This window comes from Strongylocentrotus purpuratus, unplaced genomic scaffold, assembly GCF_000002235.5.
Source record: "Strongylocentrotus purpuratus isolate Spur 01 unplaced genomic scaffold, Spur_5.0 spur5_scaffold_21, whole genome shotgun sequence".
Classification (NCBI taxonomy): Eukaryota; Metazoa; Echinodermata; class Echinoidea; order Camarodonta; family Strongylocentrotidae; genus Strongylocentrotus; species Strongylocentrotus purpuratus.
In genome coordinates, this window is record NW_022145607.1 from 31639308 (window position 1) to 31649582 (window position 10275).

Below are 10275 nucleotides of genomic sequence, written 5' to 3' on the forward strand. Positions count from 1 at the left end.
ACTTTCTATGACAAATTTGCTCTCAGCCAATCAAATACCAAAATGTCAGTAGCTTATAACAGCTTTTGTAAATTGCTATTAATAACAAGGGGTAGGGGGGTTGACAGGCTGTGAATATACTCATCACAGTATTCATTAGTATATAATTAAAGTTAATAAGTCCACAGGAAAATCCTACAGTGTAAGTACGTCAGACGGATCATTCACATGACACGGTCAGTTATGTCATATACACTGTAGTAGCTGCTTCCTGATTGGTTACGGCCAATGACCAATCAGGTCAATGGGTCATTTAGAAGTCCTTAGTCATATTTTATTTTCTTCTCTATTAGATTCTGCTTTGTTCTCAAACTCAATATCTTTAATCGTTCACGAAGGAAACTATCATACAGAAATATGAGATAAATTGAACTGAAAGTAATATTTTGTTTATATAAACAAAAGCACAATAACAAGATGTCATTGATGATCACCTTCTGAGTTCGGTGCATGAGATAGGAGCGAATCCATTGAAGTACGGTGCCGGTGATGGAGAAGTCGTTCTCTAAGCGATGGAGTAACAGGTCGTGGTTGATAGTGTCAAATGCGGCAGTGTAATCAAGCAAGATGAGGACAGCTTCATTACCCTTATCTACAGCTAGAAGTAGGTCATTTAGGACCTTGACAGTTGCAGTCTCAGTAGAATGATGATTCCGATAGGCAGATTGGTGGATTGGAAACAAACCGAGATTGTCAATGTGGGCTTTCAGCTGGTGTGCACCTCTATAGGTAGCCTCTCTCATTTTGAGCTCTGTAATTTGTTTCATTTTTCACCAATTTTGGTTGGATTTAGTATTTGTATTTTCAACATTGTGTTTGATATTGGTCAAGGAACAGAGGTAATCAATTTGTAAGGTGTATTTTGGTGTGAATTTGCAGTATTTCTGTTAAGTTTAATGTTTGATGTTCTTGTTCAATTTTACTGTACAGGCATGTGCATTAAGCTTTACTGGTACTTTGCTTGTATACCATTTGAATGTACTGACATTCACAATAGTCTCTTTTGTATGCTCCTTTTGTGTAAGCTATTCCTGCTTGTACAATGGATGGAAAGCCATTGAAAGTGTTGTTTTCTATAGGGCTTGTTATTTCTATTCTCTACACTTTGAATCAGCCCTATATAACCAAGGAATGTTTCACTTGTACTGGCTCACACATGAAGAGCCCCCACTGTAAACATCTCAAATATTGTAGTCAACCTATACTATACTACTGTAATTCGACAGCTACATTTCGATGTCTCCTTAATTCTGGAGATATCCAGCCCAATCCTGGTCCAGTGAATCGCACTGAGAATGTTTCCAATATTGGCCATACCAACTCACCTCCTTATTCAGCTGATTGTACAGCTTTACATATTTCATACAACTTGAATGATCTCCATCAGATTAATAACCAGCCGCTTAATTTACTACCCATGAATGTTTGGAGCAGGATCTGCGATCTTGGCATCGGTCGCCGACGTCGAACTCATCGCGGACGTGGGCGGCGTACGATACCAAGGCCGGATTTCCCTCCACCAATGTCGGTATCATCCAATAGCCTCAAACTTGGCCTTTGGAATGCACGTTCCATGACCAATAAAACACACGCAATTACTGATTTGATTGTTGAACATGATCTAGATGTTCTAGTCATCACCGAGTCGTGGCTCTCTGGAGACAGTAAGAGGGATGGTCTCATATTAGCTGATCTAAGATCTAGTTTGCCTAATTATGATTTCACCCATCGACCCCGGTTATCTTCCAAGGGCGGTGGGATTTTGCTTCTCTATAGATCCACGGCTCGCTGTACCTTGAACAACAACAATGATTTTGCATCTTTTGAATTACTGGATGTCACACTCAATCTGACACCTTCATCTGCTGTAAGGTTGTACTGTATTTATCGACCACCCCCGTCTGCCAATAATAATCTCTCCAACGGCACATTCTTGGGTGAATTTCCAACTCTCCTTGAAGGTGCTGTTGTAGATGATCATTTTCCTCTATTATTGGGTGATTTCAACATACATGTTGATGATCCCAATGATAATTTTGCAAAATCTGTTATGACATGTGTTGATTCGTTAGGGTTCAAGCAACATGTTCGTGAACCAACCCATCGCGCAGGTCACACTCTAGATTTGATTTTCACAAGGAATTCGGATGATGTCTGCAACGTGAACTCGCTATCTTCCATGCCTTCCGACCATTGTGCACTTGTCACCACTGTCAATATCGCAAGGCCGAAGAATTCCAAGAAAGAAGTTTCCTTCAGGAAATATCGCAGCATTGATAAGGACTCTCTACGCAACTCTATTGACACAATGTTCCATTCACTTCCTGATCTATCTTGTCCATCTGCTTCCGCGGAGCAATACAACTCATCTTTGCGGACGTTGATTGATGAGCACGCTCCAATCCAGGTCAAGACTGTATCAATCAGACCTGATGCGCCATGGTTTACCGATGATATCCAGGAAGCCAAGAGGCGAAGGCGTCGTGCGGAACGTCGTTCGATCAAGTCTGGACTTTTTGTTGATAGAGAGCTGTACCGCCGTGAATGCGAGTCATATTATGAGTGCATCTTCAATGCGAAGTCAGCGTATCTCAAAGATCTCATCAAGAATGCTGACACTAAAGAACTGTTTCGTCTTGTGAAGACACTCTCAACGCCCACTCAATCATCACCTCTTCCAGATCATTCTTCTGATAGTGAACTCGCCAACAGATTTGCTACATTCTTCAGGGAAAAAGTCGCCAAAGTTGTATCCTCTTTCCCTAATGTAGTACCAGCACCAGCTTCAAGATCTTTTGCTCCAGGCCCTCGTCATGAACTCTCTGATTTCTGCCTTGTATCCCTCTCACAAGTCAGGAAGCTCATCACTTCACTTCCTTCTAAACACTGTAAGCTAGATCCGATTCCTACCTGGCTTCTAAAGGAAGTCCTCGATGAACTCCTTCCTCACATAACCAAACTGTTCAATCTCTCGTTATCATCCGGAATAGTTCCAGAGTCTTTTAAGACTTCTCTGCTTCTTCCCCTCCTAAAGAAGCCGAGTCTCGACACGAATGGACTTAAGAACTACAGGCCCATCGCAAACCTGCCATTCCTTGGGAAGGTTTTGGAACGTATTGTGTCACTACAGCTGAAAGCCCACATTGACAATCTCGGTTTGTTTCCAATCCACCAATCTGCCTATCGGAATCATCATTCTACTGAGACTGCAACTGTCAAGGTCCTAAATGACCTACTTCTAGCTGTAGATAAGGGTAATGAAGCTGTCCTCATCTTGCTTGATTACACTGCCGCATTTGACACTATCAACCACGACCTGTTACTCCATCGCTTAGAGAACGACTTCTCCATCACCGGCACCGTACTTCAATGGATTCGCTCCTATCTCATGCACCGAACTCAGAAGGTGATCATCAATGACACCAACTCGGAATCATTTCCCCTCATCTGCGGCGTTCCTCAGGGTTCCGTGGTCGGCCCCCTCCTGTTTATTCTTTACACCAGCCCTCTCTCAAATGTTATTAACCTTCATCAGAATATTCAACACACTATGTATGCAGACGACACCCAGATTTATGTAACTCTTCACCCAAACAGCAGGACAGTAGCCGCGAACAAACTCACCAGTTGCCTCAATGAAATCAAAACCTGGTCTTTTCAAAACTGTCTCTGCCTTAATGATTCAAAATCTGAAATGATTCATATTACTTCTAAATTTCGGAACTCAGACCCCTTTCCTGATCTTGTTATGAGTGATGGCTCTCTCAGTTGTTGTGCTTCTGTGCGTGACCTTGGTTTAAATATTGACAGCAATCTTACTTTCAAACAACACATTAGTAATATTTGTAAGTCTGCTTCCTTTGGTATATATAAGATCAGTAGAATCAGGAGGCTACTTGACCGACCCACAACTTCAAAATTAGTCCATGCTTTTGTCTCGACCCATATCGATTACTGTAATTCTTCTCTTTCTGGCCTCCCTCAGTCACATCTAGTCCCACTTCAAAGGGTACAGAATAGCGCTGCTCGGCTTGTGACTCTCTCGCGTAAATCAGAGCACATAACTCCAATATTGAACTCACTACATTGGCTTAAAATTCACCACCGCATATCCTTCAAAATTCTTCTCCTGTGCTACAAAGCTATCAATGGCTTAGCCCCCTCTTACCTTTCCGATCTCATATCCTTACGTTCCCGTACGTCGTCACGAACACTTCGTTCATCTTCCACATTACTGTTAACACCTGGACCCCGCACTAACACCCGGTATGGTGACCGCGCCTTTTCAGTTATTGCCCCCGCTCTCTGGAACAAACTGCCCGCCTTTATTCACTGCGCCCCCTCTGTATCTCAATTCAAATCTCTACTCAAAACCTATCTTTTCAAATTGTAAATTGCAGTTGTGCGTCGGTCAATGGAGGTGCGCACCATATTTGTCTTTATTTAGTTGATTGCCACTGTTTTTCTTACCTTATCTATGTTACTTTTGTATTTTTGCTTTTTCTTCTAATTTAATTCTACGGGTTATAGTCTTCTCTTAATCAGAACACTGTGCGCTTAGAAACATCAGTATTAAGCGCCTAATAAATGTTATGTATTATTATTATTATTATTATTATTAAGATTACATAGATTAGAGCAGTATTAAACTACCAAAAGGTTATAATGTTGAGGGAAAGCTGTATGGAATGAATGCAGCCTAGAACAAAATTGATATATACAGAGATAGAAATGAATGTAAATATAGAGATAAAAGGAGAGATGGAGTGAGGAAGAGAGGAAGAGAGAGAGAGAGAGAGAGAGAGAGTGAAAGAGAGAAAAAAGAGAGAGAGAGATGGAGAAGGGAGCAAGGCAGAGAGAAAAAGAGAGAGAGAGAGAGGCATACAAACAGACATAGACAGAGGGAGGGAGAGGAGAAAAGAGAGAGAGAGAGAGAGAGAGAGAGAGAGAGAGAGAGAGAGGGGAATAACTAGAGTCCTTATCCCCATTTTTCCTGCCAACAAAAGTACCCTTATGAAACAAACAAAAATAATCATAGATGTGGAGGTGTGATCCACTTCCCTCCTGAGGTACAAAAAACAATTTTAACTCAAAACAATGGCACAGATCTAATCCAAACAGCTCTCAGTTTCATCTATTCAAATTACAATCTCAAACACATCAAGACTCACAAACAAATTAGCAACTCATTGCATTAATCCCATCATTAAAGTATAATGGAACATCTTCAAGCATCTTCATAAATATTCTCTTGCAAAATTAGAAGCTACTAATGTCATGTCTATTAACAAGCATTTGATTTATGCAGTTAATAATGTCACGTTGTAAAGAGCATTAGCTGTATATCGAAGTATATTAAAGGCACTACATGTATGTCCCTTTTGCAGCCAACCTCAAATGCTGTAGAACTTTGCAGGAATTATGAATATGTCATGTATGTCCTATCTGTGAAATTTAAACGTTAGTAGTGTCCTCATATTCAAATTATGCAAGGAAACCCGTTTACTTGCTATAGACTTCACTGTCAGACACTATGGAGTGACTGACTGGCCTTTTTTCTTCTTTGGTAATAACATACATGAAAAGAGTTGTAAATGGTACATGAGTATTTGTCTACATCAATAACCCACTTCTTGTGATGACCAAGATTAAACTGATTGAATCTTTGCGCAGCATAAAACGTATGACCATTCGGTACAATTGTCTGAAAATCAAGACTATTACTTTTGGGCTCTATAGCCCTAAAGTCGATTTGACAACTAATAGTCGTTATTTTCCCACTTGAAGACATTTTCAAGCCCCACCTTTTTTAGGGAAGTTCTAAATTAGTATTATCTTTCAAATGCAGTTGGAATTTAACTTTTTCATTTTTTTGGCCTGCAAATGGGACACAGTCCCTTTAATGGAGTCATGTTAAGTCATATGAAGTGCAAACGGGGTACGGATTTAAGGTGACAAGAGAGGGAGTAACCTTTTAACTTCCCGCCCCACCCCTTTCCCCTTCCTCCTCCTTCCATCCTGAAGGTACCTCAATCATTGGTATTGTTCTCAGAGGCCCATACCCCCCAGAAATCATAACACAGACAGGCAGGATGGATAGGGGGCAGGTTAAATGAGGAATAGCCGCCAGGCAGGGAGGAGAAGACATCAGTATAACATACATAAAAAATAAGGAGTTATTTATTGACAAAATGTCAAAGACAAGGACACTAAGAGTGTGTTGCAATAGTAAACAAGAGATCTTTACTTAAAATACATCCAGTGAGCAAAACATATGAGGGGCCATACTTAATTACCCACAGCCTCAAAAAAGGCTGTAAAACATTCAATAAATCCTAATGAAAAATCTTTCTTTTCTCTTTAACTTGCGAACACAAAAAGAGCTCATGTGAATAGTAATACACATGCTGAATAGACAAACAGAGCAAAAATAAAAGAGAGAAAATTAAGACAGAGAGAAAAAGAAATGAGAGGGAAGGGGGAGCAAGAGAGAGAGAGAGAGAGAGAGAGAGAGAAAGAGAGAGAGACCAACAGACCAGCAGACAGACAAACACGTACAGAGAGAGAGAGAGCACTGCAAGGTGGAGAAATAGTGTGTCAGTAGAACCAACATGCATCCCCATCCAAAAATAAATAACTAAATAAAATTACATAAACACATTCTAAGATCTTCAGTAGATATGAGCTATAACACACAAACCATCAAAAACTTACAGGTAACAATATTGACTATCCAAAAAATAACTTTCATGACATTTCATTTGACCAGAATACATGATTAAACAAATAACTGATGACAGCAAAATCTTTAAAAAAAACACCACACATTAGTAGAATGTGGCTTTCATCATGTATAAGTTGTAAAAATTACCAACACTCTGAATGATATAGACTAGGTACATGTATGGGTGGCTCGCTATCTCTCTCTCTCTCGGTATCTGTCTCTGTCTATCGTCTGTTTGGTGCCAGAAGGGTGTTAAACCATATACTTTAACAGCCGATTTAACACCCTTCCGGCTCTGAACACACAAATTATTTCATGCCCAATTTAAAAATGACAAAATGACTTAACAAACAAAGAGGACTCTTGAAACTTCATTTCCTAACTTCATTTCCTAAGTTCACTTCCTAACAACTATTTTTCTTATTGCTCAGAAGTGGTTATGGAATTATCATAGAATTATATCTGGTATATCGCTCATTTCATTTCACAGGAGGGAAGTGTGTATTCCAACTACCTGGCCTAACATCCTATATAACAGCTAAAACAAACCCCAATACTTCCTGGGCAAAGAAAGATTAAGATCACAATTTCCATTGCAGCTGATATACTGATTACCATGATGAGACTTCAATTTTTGGTGCTACAATTTAACTGCAATATGTGTCAATAGCCCATTAAATCCCTTGTGACAGGTACTCTTGTTTTTATTAGACATCTTTAGGATCAAATGAGAAAATATTACAATTATCATGTATTACTTTTACAATAATGATTATGATCAAACATATCTCACAATCACTGTTCGAGAATTGAGTATTAGTTTGACTGATTTTGACAACCCCAGCTCAAATTGGTTGGAAAATTTACCTGACTGGTAAGAAAGCGTAAATGCTTGTTAGTAAGCAACCAGACAGCTTTAGGTCCACTCCAAGCAACCTGGTAATGAGGATTAATGCCTTACCAACTGAGCTATCACGCCTCATCAAATGATCACAGTAATTTCTGGACACGATATATAATTGCACTCAGTGACTACACATTTTATTCTTCTGGTTAAAGTTTATTTATTTGTGTGCTTGTGTGTGTGATTTTTTTTTGGGGAGGGGGGTTGGGAGGTCAGAAAGGCTGTTAAGCAGTGAGTGGTGTATGACCTTTCAACTTACCTTGCAAAGGTTAATGAACTTCTCCGCCTCATCCTCCAAGACGAAGTTGAGACCCCAGGCCCCGCCCAGTTCTGAATCCTTCCACTGGATGAATGTGGGGGTGCAGCGCGTCAACTGGGTTCCTACAAAAAATGTAAAAGTAGATACAAATTGACAACTCTGGTTTAGTAAATACATGTCTATCTGCTTTTAAAATGCATTGAATGATGAACATGCATTTTTATGCAGGTATTTAAAAAAAAAGGTAAAGTAATGTACAATGTATCTGACGTCAATACAGGGGTAAGAATCCAACAGAATAGACAAAAACTATGATTCTTAAAAATGAGTGTTTATTATAACTATAAAAGATATTTTAAGATGCAAGTTTCTATTTAAAAGTCTGTAAAATATCAATAATAATAATGATAAAGACTAATTCATGTAATGTGAAAATAATTAGAGTCTCTCTATGTCATTTGGTTGAAGCCAGAAGGTGGTTACCTTGTATATTCTTTTACAAGTGGCTAATTCCCTTCAAATTCTCAGCAAATAAATAGGTAAAGATCGGTCTATTACATTTACATTATTGAGAATTATCTACTTTTTCGAAAGAGAAGACATTGAATTTTCTGTTTGGAGGAACAAGGGTGTAACTCTATGGTAACAACTGAGTGCCCTATAGTGACCTCCAAACAGATCTAGATAGACATGTTATGCACAATTCATACCACATAGTCAAAGGCACAACAACATGTACCTCTAAATGAAGATAATGCAAGACACTGGTAATAACTTGAAGATATCCGCCCAAATTAAGAGCGGGAGTCGAGCGAGTGATCCGCCCACAAACGCCACTCACTCCTAGCTGACCCGTTATTAGCTCAATTACGACTTAATCGGCGACTTCTTCTCGTTATTAAACGCCGCTCAATGAATGCATCTTAATGCCTAACAAGAGCGCTGTCAATATAAAGTGGCCTGCCCTAAATACGGGGGACAGCCTGGAGAGGTTCTGGGTTTGCGGTAGCGCTGTATATTAGGAGAACGCCATGCAGAGGCATGCATGCCTTTACGTCTTGATTCTACAGAATTTCCTCTGCTAAGTGCCAAAACAGCTCTAACTTTGTCAACTTTTACTGATTAAATGCCCTTCTGGCTCTCAACAGATGATTTACATGTGTCCTTGTATAGCTTCGGAAAATGCACAATGCATAAGGTCGAAGGTCAACTAACGATTCAAAATGGTAGAAGCAAGGGGGCTTAATTTCATCGGTAAAATATTCAGGTTATTCCAAGTCAAATACATTTTAGACTGGCCTTGGTAAGAAAAGGGAAAACCCCTATACCTAGCTTGCCGACCACTTTCTTCAAGAGTCATCAATATGGAACAGTGAATGTTAAAATCGAACAGACACTGTTAAATGCAGCTATTTCCTCCTCATTGGACATGCATATAGCCTTTAAAGCACACCGCACACTTCACAATCGTCCTGCGATTCAATTTTCAAAGAAATGGTTATTGTATTATAGATCTCAATTTCCTATTTTATAGTTTCTAAAAAATGATAAGAATACTGACAACCTGAATTTTTGTGCAGTGAACTCTTCAATTCAGTGTAAAAGAAGAATCAGAGGCAATATCGCACCAGCTGGTCTGATGTCACTACTATTCTGAGCCGATTTAGATTTTCCTCTTCAAAACAAGCATGAAATCCTTTGAAATTTAGATTTTCTTAATCATATGATTAATCAGATCGCCTGTCGTTAAAATTTTACCTGTTTGCATGTTTGTATCAAATGCTACTGCAAATTCTTTCAAAATCTGATCGTAGTTGGATCTTTTGCTATGCAGTTGGCTTTATGGATGTCGAACCTCACTACTCCACTGAGTTACAAATAGTGGACAGCTAGCATCCGTAAATTCACTGGCAGATCCACCCCCCCCCCCAACTATACCCACCACCGCAGCAATCACATGCGTGCAACATACGCAAAACCGAAGCGTGAGGAGAACTTTGGTCTGTTTTGCGAACGCTAGTGTCACTGCCCATGTAGAGATTAAGTCGCTGACTACCGTTATTCGAGTCCATTCGTTTACGTGCAGTTGTCCAAAAGGAGTAGATGGTTATTTCCCAAGCTACACTCCCTTTAACTGCAAACACAATTGCCTCAATTTTTATTCAAATTCTCCTTCTATGCACCGTCTGGATATATCCATGGCAACTGCAATCACTGTAACTGTAATATTTTGTCAGTGAATTGCAATGTTTAAGCCTGTCAAAATCAGGCGTTTCAATCATAAATCCCTTACAAATCCATGGGAAATTCTCTTACACTCCACCCAAAGTATATTAATTAAATCCAGAT

At 39.5% G+C, this 10275-nt stretch overlaps 1 protein-coding gene across 1 annotated transcript in view; it reads right to left on the minus strand.

Moving 5' to 3' along the window:
- The window catches only part of LOC583804 (protein still life, isoforms C/SIF type 2), a 51380-nt gene extending 43318 nt beyond the window's left edge, over nucleotides 1-8062 (minus strand). The window contains exon 1 of the mRNA XM_030994517.1: nucleotides 7927-8062. The gene's annotated coding sequence lies outside the window, so the exon portion shown is untranslated. The remainder of the gene's footprint in view (nucleotides 1-7926) is intronic.
- Nucleotides 8063-10275: the final 2213 nt, after the last annotated feature.